Raw genomic sequence first — 22,453 nt, 5'->3', positions numbered from 1 at the left:
CCAATTCAACTGCCCAAATTTGACTTCATCCTCTTGCATCTCCCTATACAGAAGCACTAGCACTGGGAGCCAGTCAACTGTGCTGCATGCAAAATGTGCCGCTGACAAGGAACATGCTGCTGGAAAAGTGAGCAGAGAGAATACTTCAACAGTCTATGGCTGCTCCTTCACTGTTCAATCAGCAGCCTTTTGAGGAAAAGAGGACACTAATGTATTTTTTGTACTGTTTCAGCGTATTCTTCACCAGGTATTTGCAGTGGAAGAAGAGATCCTGGCTGTACCATCCAGCAGGGGTGTTTGGATGAAATTAGATTGTAAGCTCGAAAGAGCAGGGCCCTCGATCCCCTCATGTTTTGCATTGTATTGGTATTGTTCTGTCACATGTTCTGTCCCCCTTTGTAATGTACAGCGCTGAGCGAACTATTGGCGCTTTATAAATACTGTATAATAATAATAATAATAATTTGGTAAACATGATTACAGATCCTTGGCAAAAAAAGTTCCTCTGCTGGTATTTCAATTGTGTGTGCACTTGTTTGGAATTCAGCTTTTGTTCAGAAAATAAAGTTTAAAAATGTTTGACCTAATGCCATACAATCAGGGGCGGACGGACCATTCGAGCACTCGGGCACTCCCCAAGGGCCTGGGCTCAGTAGGGGGCCCTATGAGATGCCCCTGGTACCTTTCATTGGCTTTTTCATAGACTTTTTTGGGCAAGGACACAGGGGCCCCATGATCCCCTATTGCCCGGGGGCCCCATGAGTTGTCAGTCCACCCCTGCATACAATACATAATAAAACATTGTATGTGGCACGCATACCACAAATGATGACTTACCTTCTCTTTTGCCGTCATCTTGCTGCCGTTTGAGTCTATAGTACTCCATATGACTGCCTGCTGCAAGTGACGGGAGGTTATATAAACGCCTCTTTGTGTAATAGAATTCTAATGTAAGTGATCTACTCCAGCTAGATAAGGTGAAACCCTCATTGCTATGCAAACTGCCAGCTTCACCTCCTGCAAAGTGTAATACAACCACTAAGAGAACACTGCGAGCTGCCTGACTCCTCCATAACCAGGTGATAGTTAAAGCAGAACTCCGAAAAAAACAAACAAGATAAAAATGAATAGTTCATTAAATAATAACATAACAAATAAAGCTTTTGCTGATTCAACCCAGAGATTTCCTCCGCAGTACGTTTTCTGATGCTAGATGTCCTTGGTCCAATGACTAACATCATTCAGCCCACTTCCTATGAGCCCAGGTCATCCTGGACACCCCCTCTGCCTGTATCTGGAAAGTGAAAAGAAGGAGCAGCACAGTGATGGTCTCACCTCTCTGTCACTCTGCTCTCTTCTCCTATCACCATGCTTCTTGTCAGCACATGAGCTGCTTGACTACTCGTTCTGCTTCCTCCACTCAAATTTCAGCCCTGCTGTACAGGGACTGCAAGAGGATGGTAGCAGGTCAAATTCAAGCACTTATGCTGCATGTATTTACATGTATAATGTATTTAAAAATAAATATTTAGTCACCGGTCACACCGTTGCGATTTCAAATCGCATGATTTGTGTGCAATTTCAGCACGATTTCAGGTGCGATTTCTGATGACTTTATTGCTACTTGTGAAGATTTTCAACAATCTCTTGCAATTTGCAGTGCGATTTCCATTATATTCTATGTATGTGAAATCGCAACAAAACTGCAGAAAAAGTAATGCAGCAACTACTTTAGAAATTGCGCTGCAGCAAATCGCACATGTTAAGAAACTTACATTCACATTCAATAGATGAGATTTAAGGTGCGAATTAAATTCGCAAATCACACCTGAAATCGCATGTGTGTGACTTCAGGGCCAGTTCACAGGCATGCTCTGCGTGTTCCTATGACATTCACATGTGATCCGAGTGTAGTCTGATTTGAACCCATTCATTTGAATGGACCGAAATTGACAGATCGCAGCAAATATAGTGTTTCACAACTTTACAAAACGCAAAGCAACCAGATCACATGGTACTTTTGTGTATCATGAAATACGGTGCAGGCAAACACACTGCATTTGCATTTGGGGTGTCATTAGCATTGTACTGGCACCTCTGTGACCAAGCCCCTTATGGGCAGGGCGAAATGCGACACCAACGATGGGGCACTATACCTCCCCCCACTGACACCAACGATGGGGCACTATTCCTCCCCCCACTGACACCAACGATGGGGCACTATTCCTCCCCCCACTGACACCAACGATGGGGCACTATTCCTCACCCCACTGACACCAACGACGGGGCACTATTCCTCCCCCCACTGACACCAACGACGGGGCACTATTCCTCCCCCCACTGACCAATGATGGGGCACTATTCCCCCCCCCACTTACACCAATGATGGGGCACTATTCCCCCCCCACTGACACCAATGATGGGGAACTATTCCCTCCCCACTGACACCAATGATGGGGCACTATTCCCCCCCCACTGACACCAATGATGGGGAACTATTCCCTCCCCACTGACACCAATGATGGGGCACTATTCCTCCCACTGACACCAATGATGGGGCACTATTCTTCCCACTAACACCAATGATGGGGCACTATTCCTCCCACTGACACCAATGATGGGGCACTACTCCTCCCACTGACACCAATGATGGGGCACCTTTCCTCCCACTGATACCAATGATGGGGCACTATTCCTCTCACTGATACCAATGATGGGGCACTACTCCTCCCACTGACACCAATGATGGGACACTATTCCTCCCACTGACACCAATGATGTGGCACTACTCCTCCCACTGCAAAATTACAGTTATGAAGTAGCAACGAAAATAATTTTATGGTTGGGGGTCACCACAACATGAGGAACTGTATTAAAGGGTCGCGGCATTAGGAAGGTTGAGAACCACTGCTCTAGAGGATTTACCCCCCTTCCTGACCAGGCCATTTTTTGCGTTACGGCGCTGCGTTACTTTAACTGCCAATTGCGCGGTCATGCAACACTGCACCCAAATTAAATTTACGTCCAACAAATGGAGCGTTCTTTCAGTGGTATTTGATTGCCTGTGCGGTTTTTATTTTTTGCTCTATAAAAAAAAAGTTCGACAATTTTGAGAAATAAAACAATATTTTTGACTTTTTGCTATTAAACATGTCCAGTAAAAAAATTTTAAACATCAAATTTCATCATAAATGTAGGCCAAAATGTATTTACTAAAATATGTATAAATTAATTGCTTTATGTGAAAGTTATAGTGTTTACAAATGGCGGTATATACTGGGATTTTTTTTTTATAACTAGTAATGGTGACGATCAGTGACTTTTAGCAGGACTGCGGCCAACATTCTGACACTGGGGGGAACTGACTTGGTGTCACTGACATCCTCACTGACACCAATACAGTGATCGGTGCTAAACAAAAGGCACCGACACTGTACTAATGGCACTGGGCAGGGAGGGGTTAACATGACGGGCGATAAAAGGGTTACCTGTGTGCTGGGAGTGTTTTACTAGAGGGCTGTGTCAGTGTGCTTCACTGTAATCGCACTGCTGTGTATGGCTCTGCTGTGCACAGCCATCCACAGCAGTGTGCCCGAGCTGACAGGGAGGACTGTTAGTAAACAAAACAGTCCTCCTCCCCATTGGAGATCTTCGAAAATCAGTGGGTCTCGACGCGTAATTACTGGATGGGACCTGGTGATTGACGGCTGTGGCTGTAAATGGCGATGCGGGTAGGGCGCGCGCCACCTACCCGGAAATGCAAAATCAAATATAAATACATGATTTTGGGCACCTATGCTGCCCCGTAGCAGTATTTCTGTTCTGTCCCCACATGAAGGCGAATGAAGGTATATCTAATAATGGCTGTGTAACTTCCTACCTTCGTATCCAAGCAGTGGAGCAGACCGGACCGGCAGATGTTCAGGTTAGATGGATCCAAACGTATACACGGGAATGAAATCAGCGTGGGTTTATTTGGTCCAAAATACAGCGACAAACAGTGATACAATACTGTAAGGTAGTAGAGGTATTGATGCTGTCCTGCGATATCTTTCCTGAGGCTAACTGCTGGTCAAAAACTGATGCCTTCACAAGCCCAGGGTATTGAATGTCCTGTTACACAGCTATATAGCAGATAAAATGGCTGCAGGAAGTGACCAGAACCAAGGCTTGCCTAAAACCACGCCCAGCAGAGAAAACACTTACTAGCTATAACAAAGGCATGCAGCATGCAAATTCTGGCCAGCAGATGGCAGCAACAGATCAAGACATAGAAACAACATGGTGAAATAAGAATTGGTAATACAATGCACAGTTAAATAACAAATATGAGGAGAACAGCACACTCCCCGTCTGAAATTCCATAAGGGATTTCACTATGACGAATGTCCATAAAATATAAAACAACCTGTAACAAAGAACATGTTAGAATGCAATAAACATAACAATATAGTAGATTCCGAGTTGGAATAGAGAAGAACCACAAAGTTCAAGTTCAGTAGAGTTCACCCAGCAGGAATGTTCTCGATGGGTAGTATCAAAATGAGTTCATTAATTGGCCTTGCGAATATTTTAAGCTCACCCTTTCTGAAGATCTTCAACTCCACTTTACGGACCTTGCCATCCTTGCTAGGAAGAACCTTTGTAATTAGTCCCATAGGCCAGTCAATCCGTACGGTATGTTGCTCCTTCATTAACACGAGGTCGCCTTCTTTTAGGTTTGGTTTGTGGTGTTGCCACTTTCTTCTTCCTTGAAGAATATTGAGATACTCCTTTCGCCACCTGTTCCAGAAGTAATCAGCTAGGTATTGTACACGTTTCCAGTGTTTTTGGTAGATATTCGCATGAGTAAATTCTCCACTAGGTAATAGCGTAATCTCAGTTTCTTGGGTAAGTAGGATAGCTGGAGTCAGTACGGCTGGTGTTTCAGGATCCATAGATACTGGCACGAGGGGTCTAGAATTGATGATGGCTGAAACTTCAGCGAGAAGGGTGACTAGAGTCTCATGTGTGAGTCTTGAAGAGTTTACATCCATCAACATAGAATTCAAGATGTTGCGTGAGATGCCGATCATTCTCTCCCAGGAGCCCCCCATGTGGGAACTATGAGGAGGATTGAAAATCCAGGTGCAACCCTTTTCCGCCAAGTGATCTTGAATGGATTTGGTGTCTATGTTCAGTTCTCTACAGGCTCCAATGAAGTTGCTTCCACGGTCAGACCTCAACTGTTTCACTGGTCCTCTGATTGCAAAGAACCGTCTTAAGGCATTAATAAGGCTGGATGTGTCCATGGATTCTATGACCTCTAAGTGAACGGCTCGCACACTCATGCAAGTAAATAGTACAGCCCAACGCTTACTGTTTGCGTGACCGCCACGGGTCCTGCGTGCGGACACCATCCATGGCCCGAAGACGTCTAGGCCATTGTAGGTGAAAGGCGGCTCTGTACATAGTCTGTCCGCAGGCAAATCAGCCATTTGTTGGTGTAGTTGTTTTCCTCTAGCTTTGCGACAGTGAACACAGTCGTGCAATACTTGGGCCACACGTCTTTTCATACCTATAATCCAAAGGCCAGCAGACCGTAACTTGCCCTCAGTGATTTGCCTGCCCTGGTGTTCAGTCTTTTTGTGGTAGTGTCGGATCAGCAAGACGGTGATATGGTGTTTGCTGGGAATGATGAGAGGATTTTGTTCTGCAACTCTTAGGTGGGCTTGATTCAAACGACCACCAACTCTGAGCAAGCCAAAACTGTCAATAACTGGATTTAAGTTGGCAAGAGGGCTTTTTATTGGAATCTGCTGTTTGTTGTATAAGCACTTCCATTCTACATTGAATTCCTCTTGTTGGACGTGATGTATTATGAGGGACTCACTATGAGAGATGTTCTCCGCAGAGATGGGTTTATGGCAGACGTGCCAACCGTGAAAATCCTTATCTTTGTGAGTATTGTGATAACATTTCGCAATGTGCACTAACCTTGCGATAGTCCTGACGAGTCTCATCCAACTGGAGAAACGTTCAAAGCGCTGGCAACCGAGGCTAGAGGTTTGCTTTGTTCCAGTGACCAATACACTGGCTTCAGCGCGGATTTCTGGATCATTATCCGGATCCTGGATGCTGAAAACTTCCTGTACACATTCGTCCGCCTGTCTTAGCAGAAACTCCGGACCTGTAAGCCAAGTAGAGTTAGTAAAGGAACCTACAGACATAGGTCTAGTGGCATGATATACTTCGAATGAAGGCAAGTAGCAGCACTCGTCGTTCTTCCTTAAGGATGGAGCTGGTTCTGCATGGTTGTTACGGAACATTTTATCCATAAAGGCAACGATGTGTTCTCTCCTTTCAGGCTTGCTGTTCATGGTACGCTGAAGAGAGTTAAATCTAGACAGAGCTTGTTCCCGGTTGTTCGGGAGTCTTACCCTGTTAGCTCGGAAGGGTAATGGAGAAACCCAGTGATTGGTTTCGTCTTTAAAGAACTCACTGTCCATTATCTCGACAAATTCTCTGTCCTCTACTGACAAGGCTACTTTATCGTCGTCCTTGGTTGTATGAAAGACTGATCTCCCCAAGTTGTCGGCAAAGAGGGGAGTAATGACGTCAGGTGGTTGTATGAGGCCTGGAGACTTCTCCTTCACCTCATAGTGATGAGGACACGGCTTAATGCAAGTTGTGCGTCCATCTGCACGCACGTACGTTTTGAAAGAGTCAATTCCTGGTTGATCTAAGCATACATTTCCTATGATTACCCATCCCAAGTCCAGTCTCTGGGCGTATGGTGCATAGTCAGGACCATTACACTGTTGACGCACCTTGTGTACCCTTACATTGTCTCTGCCGAGCAGGAGTAGAATCTCGGCGTTGATGTCCATAGGTGGGATAACGTTGGCTAGATGCCTTAGGTGAGGTTGGTGAAATGCAGCTTCTGGGGTAGGAATCTCATCCCTATGGTTGGGTATTTGATCACATTCGATCAGCGTCGGTAAGGGTATTTCCATATCCCCACTGACTGGAGAAGCGATGAATCCTTGTGCCCTTCTGCCGCTAGTCTCTATGCGGCCCGAGCAGGTGTTTAAGGTATAGGGTTCGGATGGTCCCTTTATTCCAAAGGCTTCAAAGAATTTAGGACCTGCTAGGGACCGGTTGCTTTGGTCGTCGATGATGGCATACATTTTTACTGCCTTTTCTGGTAGTCCCTCTGGGTAGACCTTGATTAGGCATATTCGGGCACAACATTTCTCACACTGGCCCTCCCCACATACATCCAAGCATGAGCAGGAAACAGCAGTCGCTGCATTAGCGTAATTTTGGGGCTCCCCGCCATGACTTGGAGCAGGACTGGTGGTGACGGCAGTGGGTGAATCTCTGGAGAGTGGGATTGGGTGCATAGCTGAGGCATGTCTTTCACTATGACACTCCTCACACTTGATGACAGATTTACAGTCCTTAGCCATGTGCTCCAGTGAAGCGCAGCATCTGAAACATACCCCGAGCTCGGTGAGGATTTTCTTGCGCTCCAGTATGGTTTTGAATCTAAACCCTCTACATTTGTTCAGAGAGTGTGGTTTTTTATGAATGGGACATTCACGATTGAAGGTCTTATCTCCTGATGAGGTGGTGTACTGTTTACCCGTGGGTACTGCAGGAGATGGTAGGTTAGTCTTTCTAACACTCACGCTGCTCTTGAAGTCTCTGTGTTTATGCATGATGCTTTCATACCTTGACGATGATGTTGCTGAAGCTGTAGTGTTGAACTCCAGGAAGTCGAGGCTGGGGTCATTCCTCATCTGGGACTGTTCATCGATAAATCTACAGAAGTGAATAAATGGGGGAAAGGTGATGTCATGCTCTCTTTTGTACCTTGAGACTGATGCCGCCCACTTTTCTTGCAGACTGTATGGTAGCTTCACGACAATTGGGTTCACTCCATGAGCTGTATCCAGGTAGCAAAGCCCAGACAGACGAGGGTCACCCTTGGCAAGCTCCAGTTCCATGAGCAGATCACTTAAATCCTGAAGCTTCTGGACATCCTTGAGATTGATCCTTGGAACGTTCTGCAGTCTCTTGAATAGGGCCTTCTCTATTGCTTCTGCACTGCCGAAGGTACGTTCGAGTCTCTGCCAGGCGACAGCAAGACCTGCTTCTGCTTGTCCCACATAGACAGTTCTGAGGCTCTTGACACGATTTGTGGAGCCTGGGCCCAGCCATTTGATCAAGAGGTCAAACTCCTGCTCTGCGGTTAGGTTGAGGTTAGCGATGGCGGCCTTGAAGGTTGCCTTCCAAGCTCTGTAGCTCTCTGCACGGTCATCAAATTTTGAGAGACTGGTGTTGGTTAGCTCTCTGCTCACCATAAACCTGGCAAACTCAGACATATCTGATTTCTCACTGCTTGTTGCCATGACGACTTGTGATGCCCCTGGGGCGTATTGGCTGCCTGGTGTGAAGGGGTGAGATGCTTCCGGGTAGAATGATGTAGCTGCAGGGTTAAGCTTTCGTTTAGCCTCTGTATATTGTGATGACTGCTGCTTGAGCTGTGGAGGTAGGCCAGAAAACGCCTGATAGCAATCTTTCTGTAACAATCGTCCTTGAGAGGGCACTTCCGGGTAACGGTTATTAGGTTGCTCGGGTGCTGTGGGTGGCACTGGTACCGCAGGTAGAGCTGACTTGGAGGTTTCAGTGTTCTCGGCTTGGACGGTACTGCAAACTGGGGGTGGCGCAGATAACTGATTCAGTACATAGTCACTGGTGCGATCAACTGGATCATCTATCTCCTGTGGTAGCGAGCAGACTGGATCAAGACCTTGGCTCAATGCTTGCTCAAGTAGTCTTACTTTAGCTAATGCAATTTCCTCCTGCATCTCTGATTCGAAAATCTTTATTCGAGCCTCTGCTTCTGCCCTCTTGGCCTCTGCTTCTGCCTCTGCCCTCTTGGCCTCTGCTTCTGCTTCTGCCCTCTTGGCCTCTGCTTCTGCCTCTGCCCTCTTGGCCTCTGCCTCTGCTTCTGCCCTCTTGGCCTCTGCTTCTGCCCTCTTGGCCTCTGACTCTGCTTCTGCCCTCTTGGCCTCTGCCTCTGCTTCTGCCCTCTTGGCCTCTGCCTCTGCTTCTGCCCTCTTGGCCTCTGCCCTTGCAAGAGCTTCTTTTTCTGTGAAGGAGCGTCTCGCTTTGGATTGCTCTGCGTTTATGCGGGCCTCTAGTAATCTGTCGCTCAAGGCTGAGCTTCTTGAGCACGATGATCTGTATGACCGAGAGGAATGTTTAGATGAATTTGATCTGTGTGACTTAGTTTCTTGCAAATGCGAGATACGGAGTTCCGCTTTACCTTTAACATCCAGCACCATGACATCTCTTTGTCTGGCTATTGATTCTGCCTTGCTCAGTTCTGATAGGGCTTCATCGATATTAGAGTCTTTTAGAAAGGTTATATACCTTGTGGACAGTTTATTGTATCTTTCATGAGCTGTGTCCAGCCGCCCGATGGCAACTTGTAAGCTTGTGGCATCACCTGAGGAGGATTTAAGTCCGGACATGAGGGAGGAAACTCGTTCCCATTGTTCCTCCAGGTTATCACATAGCTCATCTTTCGTGGTGTGATAATTTTCAATGACTTTTACTGTCGGTTTCAGAGAGCGTCTTGGTCGTACGACTTGTTCTGCTGGAAGTGTGGATTCTGTTCCCTGCCCTTCATAACGATCAGTATCAGGTTGTATTTGCTTTAGTTCATCACTGGGGAACTGTGCAAAGTCCTTTTCGGCCATTTTGACTTAAGGTGCGCTGTCCCTTTAAGAAAATGAAGTTTTGAATTGGGCGCTGAAAATCGCAGCACGGCTCCGATAGGGCACTTTGATAAAATTTCTAAGATGTTTAGAGTGAATTGCGGGGTTTTGCGGGCCACAGCAATGTAAGGAGCGTGCATAAACAGTACTTCTATTATGCGAGGAAAAGTTAATATAGGACTTTAGGAATGGCTTGGCGAGTTGTGGAGGACTTCCAGGCGAGACTATAGATACTGCGTAGGCGCAGTGCTTCCGCATAGGCTTGTGGAACGTGCACTGTAGCCGGGCAGATTTGCTGCAAGTGGGCCCGTTGCTAGGGAGATTCCTGAGTGTGGTACTGGACTCTGAGGGAATCTGTAGCGGGGTATGGACTTTAAGGCAGTTTTTGACTGTTCTGTCCCCACATGAAGGCGAATGAAGGTATATCTAATAATGGCTGTGTAACTTCCTACCTTCGTATCCAAGCAGTGGAGCAGACCGGACCGGCAGATGTTCAGGTTAGATGGATCCAAACGTATACACGGGAATGAAATCAGCGTGGGTTTATTTGGTCCAAAATACAGCGACAAACAGTGATACAATACTGTAAGGTAGTAGAGGTATTGATGCTGTCCTGCGATATCTTTCCTGAGGCTAACTGCTGGTCAAAAACTGATGCCTTCACAAGCCCAGGGTAATGAATGTCCTGTCACACAGCTATATAGCAGATAAAATGGCTGCAGGAAGTGACCAGAACCAAGGCTTGCCTAAAACCACGCCCAGCAGAGAAAACACTTACTAGCTATAACAAAGGCATGCAGCATGCAAATTCTGGCCAGCAGATGGCAGCAACAGATCAAGACATAGAAACAACATGGTGAAATAAGAATTGGTAATACAATGCACAGTTAAATAACAAATATGAGGAGAACAGCACAATTTCTACTATAGGGCGGACGGGAAGCAGTTAAAAAAAAGTGGGCAGAGTGCTGAAAGTTATACACTGCAAGGTTCAGTGAGGATAGCTCTGAGAGCTGATTGGAGGGAAGAGACATACACCCCTCCACACAGCACACAGAAACAGAGCTGAGTCTCACCATTTCTCTTGGTGTCAGGAAAACTTATCAGAAGTGACTCGTACTGATAGCAGAGGAAGGAGGCAGCAGATAGAAATGACACTTAGTGCTCTGGATTGAGACAAGTACACACTATAGAGGAATATGCTTTGTTCATATTTCATGTCTGAGGTTTACAATGGGAATTAAGGCAAGATATAGGTGGTCATAGGGCTCATACCATGAAACTAGACATTATGGGATATAAAATGAATCCTTGTCTATGATGCACAGCATCTGCTACTTATCCAGTTGGCTGGAATTAAAGTATATCTATGGTCAAAATAAAAATTCAATATATTAATTTCCCCATTATATTTCAATGATTTCTAGGCTACTCCTATTAATCTGCACCACCTTGAAGTTTGTAAACTTACTTTGTGGAGATCCCACGCATTTATTTCCTTGAATTCTGTGACCCGTAGTCACTACGCCTGGTGAGTAGCACTGCTGGGTCACACATTTAACAGAGCCTGCCTTACTACAGAGGTGCTGAGAGGAGGAGTTTCAGGAGGTGGAGTCAGTACAGGAATCACTGCTTGCAGGCAGCAAGGTACCATGGGATATGTAGTCATTAGAAATAGAGGAGAAACTGCAAAGCATGCTGGGAATCCAGGAAGTTGTGGAAAGAGACGGCTAGCAGACAGGCAGAATCACAACATAAAAGGAGATTTCTGAAGCAAGCTTAACCCCTTTGCGCCGGCTGCACACAAATGTGCGGCCTCCCAGCTGTTCTGTTAGTCGATCCTGCTCAGATGCTCACACACTGTAGTTAACAGGAGACATTTTATTAGGTGCTCATAGCTGCCATTATACATGTGTCTGCCCTAGAACTACAACCAAAGAGAGGCAATAACACAGTTGTACCAGTATCTAAGTAGTGAGACCCCTAGAGGCCATACACAGCATATAACATATTGCTACATCCTTTCTCTTTTAAATAAAAGAACAATGAAATATAACAAACACAAAATGGTGAAGTAGAACATAGCTATAAGTTAGATATAATCCTTGAGGTGAGCCGGCTTTCTGATTGTTCTGCCAGCTCGCGTAACATATGAGGTTTCTTCTGATTCTGGCAGTCTATTTTCTGGGACTGTCTCTCTCTGCCTAGAGACCTCCCTATGCTCCTCAGCAGTTCCTGTTTCTTTGTTGCTGGTATTCATAGTCTCATCGCTTTGAGTGTCCATATACTGTTCCCAGGGCCCTGTATCATCTCCTTCTTGTGTTTTTCTCAGATGTCTCCAATTTCTCCTCCATCTTCTTCCTTCCTTTGTTATAATTTCATAGGACCGTGGTCCCAATTTCTGTACAACCTTCGCTTTTTTCCAGTGTTTGTCATATTTGCCTATTGGCTGAATCCGTACATTGTCATTGCTCTGGAGAACAGGCAGATCTTTTGCAGATTTATTATAATAGAAAGCTTGCCTATCTTGATTCTTCGTTAGTTTGGCTTTAACATTGCCCACAAGCTTTGGCTTTAGTAGTTGACCTGCAGTTGGTAGGAGAGTCCTTGTACGTCTACTCATAAGTCGCTGTGCTGGACTGGTGTCTAGGCCTTGTGTGGGTGTGTTTCTGTGGTCCAGTATAGACAGGTATATCTCTGTACCTGCCTGTTTTGCCTTTTGCATGAGTCTTTTGGCTGTTTTTACTGCTGACTCGGCTTTACCATTACTCTGCGGATATCCAGGAGATGATGTCTGGTGCTCAAATTCCCACCTCTCCCTGAATTTTTTGAATTCTTCCAATGTAAATTGAGCGGCGTTGTCAGAGAACACAATATCCGGAATTCCATATCTGGCAAAATGGGCCTTGAGTTTTTTAATTACTGTTTTGGCCTTTGTGTCTTGTAAGTAGTCTATCTCCCAGAAGTTGGAAAAATAGTCCACAGTTACCAGATATTCCTTGTCGTTCCACGTGAACAGATCTGTTCCTACTTTTGACCATGGTCTGTTTGGAATTGTATGTGGTTGCAATGTCTCTTTTGGTTGCTTATCATTGCACGATGCACATATTTCACACTGTGCTATAAAGTTTTTTATGTGGTCATTCATTCCAGGCCAATAAACATATTCTCGTGCACGACGTAGACATCCTTCTACACCTAAGTGAGTCGAGTGCAATCTTTCTATAATGTCTCTTCTAAGTGATTGTGGTATGACAGCTCTTTCTCCTTTAAAGATGATTCCATGCTGCACAGAGAGTTCATCTCTTATGTGAAAAAATGGAGAAACCTCCATTGGAGCATGCTGCTTGTGTTTTGGCCATCCCTTCAAGATGACAGTCTTTTGGATCTATAGAGTTTTATCTTCCACTGTGCAGGTCTGTATTTGTTTCAGTCTGTCTTTTGAGACAGACAGATATTCACACATATTGATGCTTTCAATGTCTTTTTCTTCTTCATTTGTGATGGGTAAGTAAGCTCTGCTTAGGGCATCTGCAATCAGTAAATCCTTCCCTGGACAGTAACAAATGTTAAAATCATATTTCTGAAGCCTTAACAGCATACGCTGCAGTCTTTTTGGGGCATTCAGTAGTGGCTTTGTAATACTTTCTAAAGGCTTGTGATCTGAATGCACCACCACTTGTCGACCGTAGGTGTACTGGTGAAATTTCTCTAACCCAAATACTACCGCTAGTAGTTCCTTCTCGATTTGAGCATATCCTTGCTCTGTTAGAGTTAACGCTCTGCTTGCATATGTGATTGGCTGTTTATCCTGCATTAGTGTGGCTCCAAGGCCGGTTTCTGAGGCATCACATTGTACTACCACTGCTTGATCTGGATCAAAATATTTTAGCGTTGCTGCGTCTGCAATAGCATTTTTCACTGACTGAAAAGCAGTTTCATGGCTTTCTGTCCATTCCCAGAGTACGTCTTTGTGAGTTAGCTGTCTCAGTGGCTCACACATGTCTGATAAATGCTTGCAAAATTTGGAAAGATAATTCACCATGCCCAGGAATCGTTGTACTCCACGTATATCTGTAGGTGTCGGCATGTCCTGTATCGCCCTCACCTTCTCTGGATCGACTTTAACACCATTTGAGGTAAGAAGATGTCCAATATATGGTACTTCTGTCATTTTTAGTTTGAATTTTCCAGGTTCAGTTTGATTTGTTTTTTTCTACATCTGTCTAAGAATTGTATCATCTTTTTATCGTGATCCTTTGTTGCGGATTCTAGATCATCACCTTCCCCAACTATTAGTATATCGTCTGCTATTATTTTTACTCCAGACAGTCCTTCCAAAGCTTGCATCAATTTTTGTTGGAACACTTCTGGAGCTGGGCTTACTCCCATTGGCATTCTAAGCCACTTATAGCGTCCAAATGGGGAAGAAAATGCTGTTAATAAACTTGATTCTTTATCCAGTTCCACGTGCCAGAACCCATTTTTCACATCACATACCGAAAATATTTTAGCCTTTGATAGATCTGGTAGAATATCTTCTATTGTTGGCATTGGATAGTGATTTCTTTTAAGGGCCTTGTTCAGTGGCTTAGGATCAATGCATATTCTTAACTTGCCTGATGGTTTTTTCACTATCACCAAACTGCATATCCAGTCTGTGCTTTCCTGTACTGGTGCTATCATACCTCTGCTGTGCAAATCCTGCAGTTCCTCTTTAAGCGGTTGCATTAAGGCTACAGGTACTCTTCTTGTAGGCAGTCTGGTAGGCTGTATTGTATGATCAATTTCTAGTTTGTATTTACCTTCCAGGCACCCATCACCTTCAAATAAATCAGCATACTCTGTTTTTATGTGGTGAAAATCCAAAATGTATTCTGCCTTTTGTGTAGGATTTTGAGTATTCTCAGAAACTTCCAGAGCCATGATGTTATGGGACTGCACCTTTATTAAGTCCATAGCCTGAACTGCTTTAACTCCCAGCAAAGGAATGTGATCGTCCTCCTGCAACACAGTAAACTCCACTCTGTAGCTCTTTCTGTTACGTGGATTTCTTAATTTTAGCTTGCATGTTCCCATGGGTTTCAGAACACTTTTGTTGTACATGACCAGTACCTTATCAGTGGGCTCAATGGGAACCTGTTTGTTAAGCAAAGTGAATGGAATGACATTGCAGCTTGCTCCACAATCCAGCTGAAATCTTATGGGCTGTTCATCCACCATAAATATGGCAAAGAGCTGCTTTGCATCATTGGCTACTGGCTGTTTGACTACATTGACGTTCTCTGTTGCAGACTGCAGCTGCAGCCATGTGATGCCCTCTGTGCTGTCCTCGTCTGTGTCCTGGGTCACTGTGTGGACTTGTCTGTACTGTTTGCTGGTTTTGAATTTGCACACAGCTGAAAAGTGGTTCATCTTGCCACAAGTCCTGCAGGACTCCCCATACGCTGGACATTTCTCTTTGTCTCTTTCATGTCTTTTGCCACAGTATTTACACTGGACTGAGCTCACAGGGAGCCTGGACCTTGCTCTGCCTTTCACAGATACTGCATGTACTGAGGCATCACTGGTGCCCTCCATCATCTTCAGCCTGTCTTTAGTCAGCTCTGCAGCCCTGCAGATTTGTATACATTTCTCCAGCGCCAGCTCTTCCTCCCTCAGTAATCTTTCTCTGAGGTGAGAGTCTCTGATGCCACACACTATCCTGTCTCGGATAAGGGAGTCCCTGATGTCCCCAAATCCACAGGTTGCAGCCAGTCTCCTCAGCTCTGTCACATATCTGTCCACACTGTCCCCAATCTCCTGATTCCTTGAGAAGAACTTGTATCTCTCCACCGTCTCATTCTTTTTGGGGTCACAGTGCTTATCAAATGCTTGCAGTATGTCTGTCAGTGCCATGCTGTCTGTGAGCAGGGTCTCGGCTAGTTCTCTGCCTTTTTCCCCAATCAAGTAATAAAACAGCTTTACTTCCCTCTGCTCATCTCTGGGTGCCACTGTCAGGTCCACATACAGAGTAAACTCTTCCTTCCAGTGTCTCCATGTCTGTGAGAGATTGGAAGAAGTGACATCCAGTCTCTGAGGGGGTTTCAGGCCACTCTCCATAGTGCAGTATGATAGGGACTCTGTACTTACAGTTGCTGATTCTCTGTACAGTTCCAGTGTCACACAATCTGTATTTGTAGACAGAAGACTTGCTATTCAGAGGTTCAGTGCCCAGCTGCCACCATGTTCTGTTAGTGGATCCTGCTCAGATGCTCACACACTGTAGTTAACAGGAGACATTTTATTAGGTGCTTCTAGCTGCCATTATACATGTGTCTGCCCTAGAACTACAACCAAAGAGAGGCAATAACACAGTTGTACCAGTATCTAAGTAGTGAGACCCCTAGAGGCCATACACAGCATATAACATATTGCTACACCAGCGTCTGGGCCTAGACGCTGAGCGGCCGCACATTTGCGTTCATGTAGCAAAAAACATATGTGCTGAGAGCGCGCGCCCTGCGCACTCCCAGCACACATGTGTGGTACTCACGGAAAGGTCCCAGTCCGCTCTTTCGATCGGGACCTTTCCCGATCATGTGACCGCCGTGATGACGCGTCACGGCGGTCACATGATTCCTAAACCACGCCCACCCGCCCAGCTTCCCGGCGACTGAAACTCTTAAAGGACTGGGAGGCGCCAGCAGGAAGGGGTTAAATTATATTGTCAAATATAGCTATTGGGTGTATTGCTATTCCCATGCTGATGTTATAAAGTGAAAATGTATGCTGTGACCATAGATCTTCCTTAGTTCTTTAAGTGGCACTCCAACCAACGCTTACCAAGATAGGAAAGGGTATGGAACAATGAGATCCTTTGTCAGGTTTTCATTGCTGGGTACCTACAAGAGGCTTTTCCTTCACTTCTCATTCTACTGGCATGCTGAGTGTTATCCATGTATTGTTTTGGTGAATCCACAGGGACAGTAGGGAATGTGGTGGTGATGGTGTCATTGAATGACTACTGGGTTCTTAAAAGCAACATATATTGAATTTATTTTGGAAAAGAAGAACGGGAATTTTGTCTTCTAGCACACATTGCCCTGGTGGTCACTAGGACAGGAGAAGAAATATCCCCAACAAAGACTCAGACAGCTATAAAAACCTGAAAGGTTCTAAACCTTCTCCACTCAATCCATATAAAGTCTGGAGATCCACTTTGAGATTTAAAAAAATATGAATTTGTGAAAATAAAATGCTGTTTTGAAATACAACCAAATAACCAAATAATGACTAATAGGCAGTCCAAACAGTGTACATTGATAATAATGTATCTGTGCCCAATCACTGCACTATATTATGCGAAAGTAGGCAGAAACGTAACCATTCAAATCTCTTACAAGTCTCAAAGTGGCTGAAAAACCTCAGACATGAAAAATGAACAAAGCATATCCATCTATAGAGTGTACTTGTCTCAGTTAAGATCACTAAGGGGTTTATTTACTAAAGCTGGTTCATTCAGAATCTGGTGCACTTCTGCAGAGAAACCAATCAGCTTACAGGTTTTATTTCTAAAGCTTAACCACTTGCCCTCCAGAGGATTTACCCCCCTTCCTGACCAGGCCGTTTTTTGCGTTACAGCGCTGCGTTTCTTTAACTGACAATTGCGTGGTCATGCAACGTACCAAAATTTAATTTACATCCTTTTTTTCCCACAAATTGAACTTTCTTTCAGTGGTATTTGATCACCTCTGCAGTTTTGTGCTATAAGCAAATAAATAAACCGACAATTTTGAGAAAAAAAACAATATTTTTGACTTTTTGCTATTAAACATGTCTAGTACAAAAATTAAAAAAATAAAATGTTGTCATAAATTCAGGCAAAATTTATTCTGTGACATGTCTTTACAGGACTTCGGCGGACATTCTGACACTAAGGGGGAGCTAACTTGGTGTCACTGACATCCCCAGTGACACCAATACAGTGATCAGTGCTAATAAAAGCACTGACACTGTACTAATGGCACTGGGCTGGAAGGGGTTAATGTGAGGGGCGATCAAAGGGTTAACTATGTGTAGGGAGTGTTTTACTAGAGGGCTGTGTCCGTGTGCTTCACTGTAATCACACTGCTGTGTATGGCTCTGCTGTGGGGGGTGTGTGCTTTACTGTAAGCACACTGCTCGGGATGGCTGTGCTGTGCACAGCCATTTCGAGCAGTGTGCCCGAGCTGACAGGGAGGAAGACTGCGGGAGCCGGGCACCAGCAGGTAATTACCTTCCAGGATCTGGTGACTGACATCTGCAGCCATGAATGGTGGCTCAGGTAGGGTGCACGCGTGGGTAGGGCACGCCCCCTACCCAGAAATGTAAATTCACGTATCTATATGTTATTTTCTGCACAGGTGGCGCCCTGTAGTAGTATTTCTGCTATAGTGCGGTCCTTAAGTGGTTAATTGAGCAAGCTGAGGTTGGAAGTTGATTGGCTACCATGCACAGCTGTACCAGATTCTGAGTGAACCAGCTTTAGTAAATAAACCCCTAAGTGTCATTTCTGTCTGCTGCCCCATTCCTCTGCTATCTGCATGAGTCACCTCTGACAGGTTTTCCTGACATCAAGAGAAAAATGGTGACATGGGAGGGACCTCCAGCAAACTGACAGTCTCAGCTGTGTTCCTGTGTGCTGTGTGAAGGGGGTGTGTCCCTTCCCTCCAATCAGCTGTCAGAACTCTCCTCACTGAGCTCTGCAGTGTGCAATTTTAGCTTGCCGCCCCCTATTTTCTGAAAGCTCAGACAAGCTTTAATAATGCAGCATTTTAAATAAATGTAGAGGAAGATTGCAGGAGAAGGAGAAAATAAACAGCAGATAAACAGGTAGAACTTATGGAGGAGGATTTGTTTAATCTCTAGGTGTCACCTGAAGCCAGTCATGTCACTGGGTATATGTAAGGGATTACAAGCACTTTAAAGCTGAACATGAGCTCACCACATATGTGTCTCCACCACCCACCATTAGGGCACAGATGTTCCCATGGGCTCTGCCTGACTTTTGGTTCCTGGCAGAACCAGTGATTCTTCCATGTATGTGCAGGTAGTAGTCCTTGGGCATGCATAGGAAGTGCATATGGTCAGGGAAAATAGTGCATGCGTAGATGGGCTCAAGTAGGGGGTGGGGAGAAATTCTCACCTAGACGAGAAACAAGGAAGTGCAAATAAATTATTTTGTTTTAAAAAAGTCTACTTTTAAGAGAGGGAGGGGGAAGTAGGCAGGGCAGCACAACAAAACTTTTAGGGTGAAGGTCCACTTTAAGATTTTCCAGCAACTAAAAAGCAAGTGAAAAGGTAAGCATCAATTTTATTTTATTTTTTAATTCATGCTATGTGAATGGGAACACGTAACAAATATGAAGTAGGCGTTATCAGTTTGGCTGCAAAAGTGGAAATACACTTTAAATAACATCTATTTCTTTATTCATTCCTCTTCACGTGCTGAGACTTTATTTGCTCTAATATACGAAGGTACTGCACTGCGAAAATGAGTGATTAATTATTTACTCTGAGGCAGATGGTAAATATGTTAAAAAGATAGATGAGATAGCAACATTTAATACAAGCACATCTTGATTTACATCTATATCATTTCTGCTATGTTAAGCTGCCACTTTAAATACAGGCAGCCCTAGGTCACATATCTGAAACATTTCACTGTGGTCCTCACACACCACTAATGTTTCTGGAGTGGCTGTAGACAGGTGCAAGGTGGGTCTTCCTACTGTGTAAGCCTGTTCTAGTATGCATGATTTACTATGCTTAAAGTCTAGCTAAACCCAAGAACAAAAATTTAATAAATTACAGATTACTGGTCCTTAGACATGATGGCTGCATTAGTTTTCTTTTTTCATGCTTTTACCCCCCGCCCCTTTCCTCTTCTCTATTAAATAAAAAGGAGGCATTTTGTAGGGCAGTACAGTGCCTAAATAGTTAGCACTTCTGTCTGACAGTACTAAGGTCATTGGTTTGAATCCCAACCATGGCACCACCTGCCTGGAGTTTGCATGTTCTCCCTGTGCCTGCATGAGTTTCCTCCAGGCACTCCAGTTTCCTTGCACACTCCAAAGACATGCTGGTAGGTGAATTGGCTCCTGTCTAAATTGTCCCTAGTATGTGTATGTATGAATGTGAGTTAAGGACCTTAGATTGTACACCCCTTGAGGGTTAGGGACTGATGTGAATGTACAATATATATGTAAAGCACTGTGTAAATTGACGGCACTATATAAGTACCTGTAATAAATAAAGAAATAATCCAGCAGGGGAGAACTGGGCAGGGCTGATAACACTGCTTGGGCGTGTTTTTTTGCATCAGATAAATAAAACAAAACACTATCAATGGTATATTTAAAGCCCAACTTTGGGCAAAAAAAATGTTTTTTCATACAGTCAAGCTGTGCCCGCACTGCATGGGTCAACGGCATGTTTTGTCTAGGGGTGAGGAGAAAGCTTATACTCACCCAATCCTTCATTCCACCGGAAAATGGCACTCCCCCACGATCCAGCAGTGGACTGTTCCTGATCTATGGAGCCTGCTCTGGGCTTGATGATACCAGGAACAGTCCACAACTCAAAACTGCTGTAGCGTGCGGGTGCCAGATTGGTCTTGTGCTGAGAGGATTGGAGGATTAGGAAAGTCTATGTTCTTTCTTCTTCCCGTAGACAAAAACGAGCCCAACCCCACTGCATGGGAAAACTATTTTTCACCCGGAGATGGGCTTCACAGCTGAAGTTTAGTTAAAAACGAATTTTTCTCAGCAGCTTTAGTTCCATTATTTGCCTATAATGAAGTATGTCACACCATGTGCAGGCTTCTGGATTCTATAGAAATCTCCACTGTAGGACTGCCCTGCCTCTTCCTGTTGTTGAACCTCAGGAGCTCTAGGTTCTAACAGCTTCAGGTCTCCAGTCTCAGCAGCTGTAAAGATGATCCAATAGGGACACACCCCCTCCTGCTCTCTCCTCCAATGAGAAGTTTTTTTCACTGATTACACTGCCTGTAACATAATTTGTGAAAGGGGGAGAGTCTCATGAGTCACAGTATTCTTTCCACCATTCACAGATCATGTTGCAGGCAGTGTAATCCCTGGAGGAGAAGGCAGGAGGGAGCATGTCCTCAATTGGACTACCTGTAGTGCAGCTGAGCCCAAAGACCTGAAGCTGTTAACCCATACACCTTCAGACGTTCATCACAAGGAAGAGGACAGGGCAGCCCTGCAGTGAAGAGTTCTACAGAACCCAGAAGACTGCTCAGCTACATCACCTGATTTACTTGTCTACACTACATCCACATAACAAAATTAGGTATTTGTTTTGCTTTAAAGTGGAACTTCACTCTCTCAGGCAACATTGACTATTTTTAATCCTTATGCTGCTAGCATTAGTAAATAGATAGGAAAGTATACTATATTTACTTGTTTTAAACTTTTTTTTATTTCTTCATCAATTTGCCTAGGCAAATGATGAAATGATGTCATACATCCCAGGAGTCTTCAGAAGGGGAGAAGGGGTTTTCTCAGCTAAGCACACCCTCCTCCCTGCATGCCTAAGCTAAGAGCAGATGGATCCCAGTAAGTAAATGTTACATAAAGAAACAGAATTAAAAAAAATCACACTCTTCTTTTGATAAATCAATAAAAAGAATTATAAAAAAAAATCACACTCCTCTTTTGATAAATCAATAAACATAATTTTAAAAACTCACACTCCACTTTTGATAAATCAATTAAACAGAATTTTGAAAAAGTTACAAGAATCATCTTCCCCTAATCAAGATGACCCACAGCCAGAAATGCTATGGGGTGTTTCTAAAAGTGATTTCTCAGCAAAGTATAGCATGGAGACATACGGTATATGGATGGGGGAGTTTGGTTTGAATAATAAAAAAAAATAAAAATCAATAGTGTTTTTAGTTTGTGGTGTTCTGATACAGTGTAGTTATGCTTTAACTGCATTGGAGGAAGTGAGGTCACTGACCAGGCAATGCTGTCTGGCAGGGGTGACCAGATCGCAAGACTGGCTAAGCAGGATTACAAACCTATTGGCAGCTGAAACAATCCAGATATATATAGTTTGAGTGAAAATGTAGCTGTTTGCCTGGAGTTCAGCTTTAACCACTTGCTCTCCTGAGGATTTACCCCCCCTTCCTGACAAGGCAAATTATTTGCTTTACAGAGCTGCGTTACTTTAACTGACAATTGCGCAGTCATGCAACGCTGCACCCAAATTAAATTTACGTCCTTTTTTCCTACAAATACAGCTTTCTTTCGGTTGTATTTGATCACCTGTGCCTTTTTTATTTTTTTATGCTATAAACAAAAAAAGACCCAACAATTTTGAGAAAAAAAAAAATTTTTTACTTTTTGCTAATAAACATATGCAATAAAATTTAAAAAAAAATCAAATTTCGTCATAAATTTATACTAAAATTTATTCTGCTACATGTCTTTGCTAAAAAAAATCCCAATACATGTAAATTAATTGGTTTTCATATAATTAATTTCATAAAAATCTATGTCTATAGTATGGAGGTGTTTTTTGGGATTCTGGGATCCTTTCTCTAATGTTTCTATGAATGGACAGTTCAAAACTAAACAGAAATGTTATTTTAGCAGCTGACATAATACTCATGAGAACTTGGCTGTGTAAAGTTA

At 44.1% G+C, this 22,453-nt stretch overlaps 1 protein-coding gene and 1 long non-coding RNA gene across 5 annotated transcripts in view; one reads left to right on the top strand and one right to left on the bottom strand.

The window, feature by feature from the left end:
• LOC149449096 (uncharacterized) overlaps nucleotides 1-1,179 on the top strand; it is a 167,564-nt gene extending 166,385 nt beyond the window's left edge. Inside the window, exon 4 of the long non-coding RNA XR_016315453.1 lies at nucleotides 52-1,179. This is a non-coding gene — a long non-coding RNA (uncharacterized LOC149449096). The remainder of the gene's footprint in view (nucleotides 1-51) is intronic.
• CACNB2 (calcium voltage-gated channel auxiliary subunit beta 2) overlaps nucleotides 1-22,453 on the bottom strand; it is a 402,461-nt gene that overhangs the window by 285,718 nt on the left and 94,290 nt on the right. The gene's annotated exons all lie outside the window — the stretch shown is intronic.

The sequence above is a fragment of the Staurois parvus genome, unplaced genomic scaffold (genome assembly GCF_062004578.1).
Source record: "Staurois parvus isolate SC_StPar_1 unplaced genomic scaffold, SC_StPar_1.0 ptg000636l, whole genome shotgun sequence".
In the NCBI taxonomy this organism is placed as follows: Eukaryota; Metazoa; Chordata; class Amphibia; order Anura; family Ranidae; genus Staurois; species Staurois parvus.
This window is presented reverse-complemented; position numbering and strand designations above follow the sequence as displayed.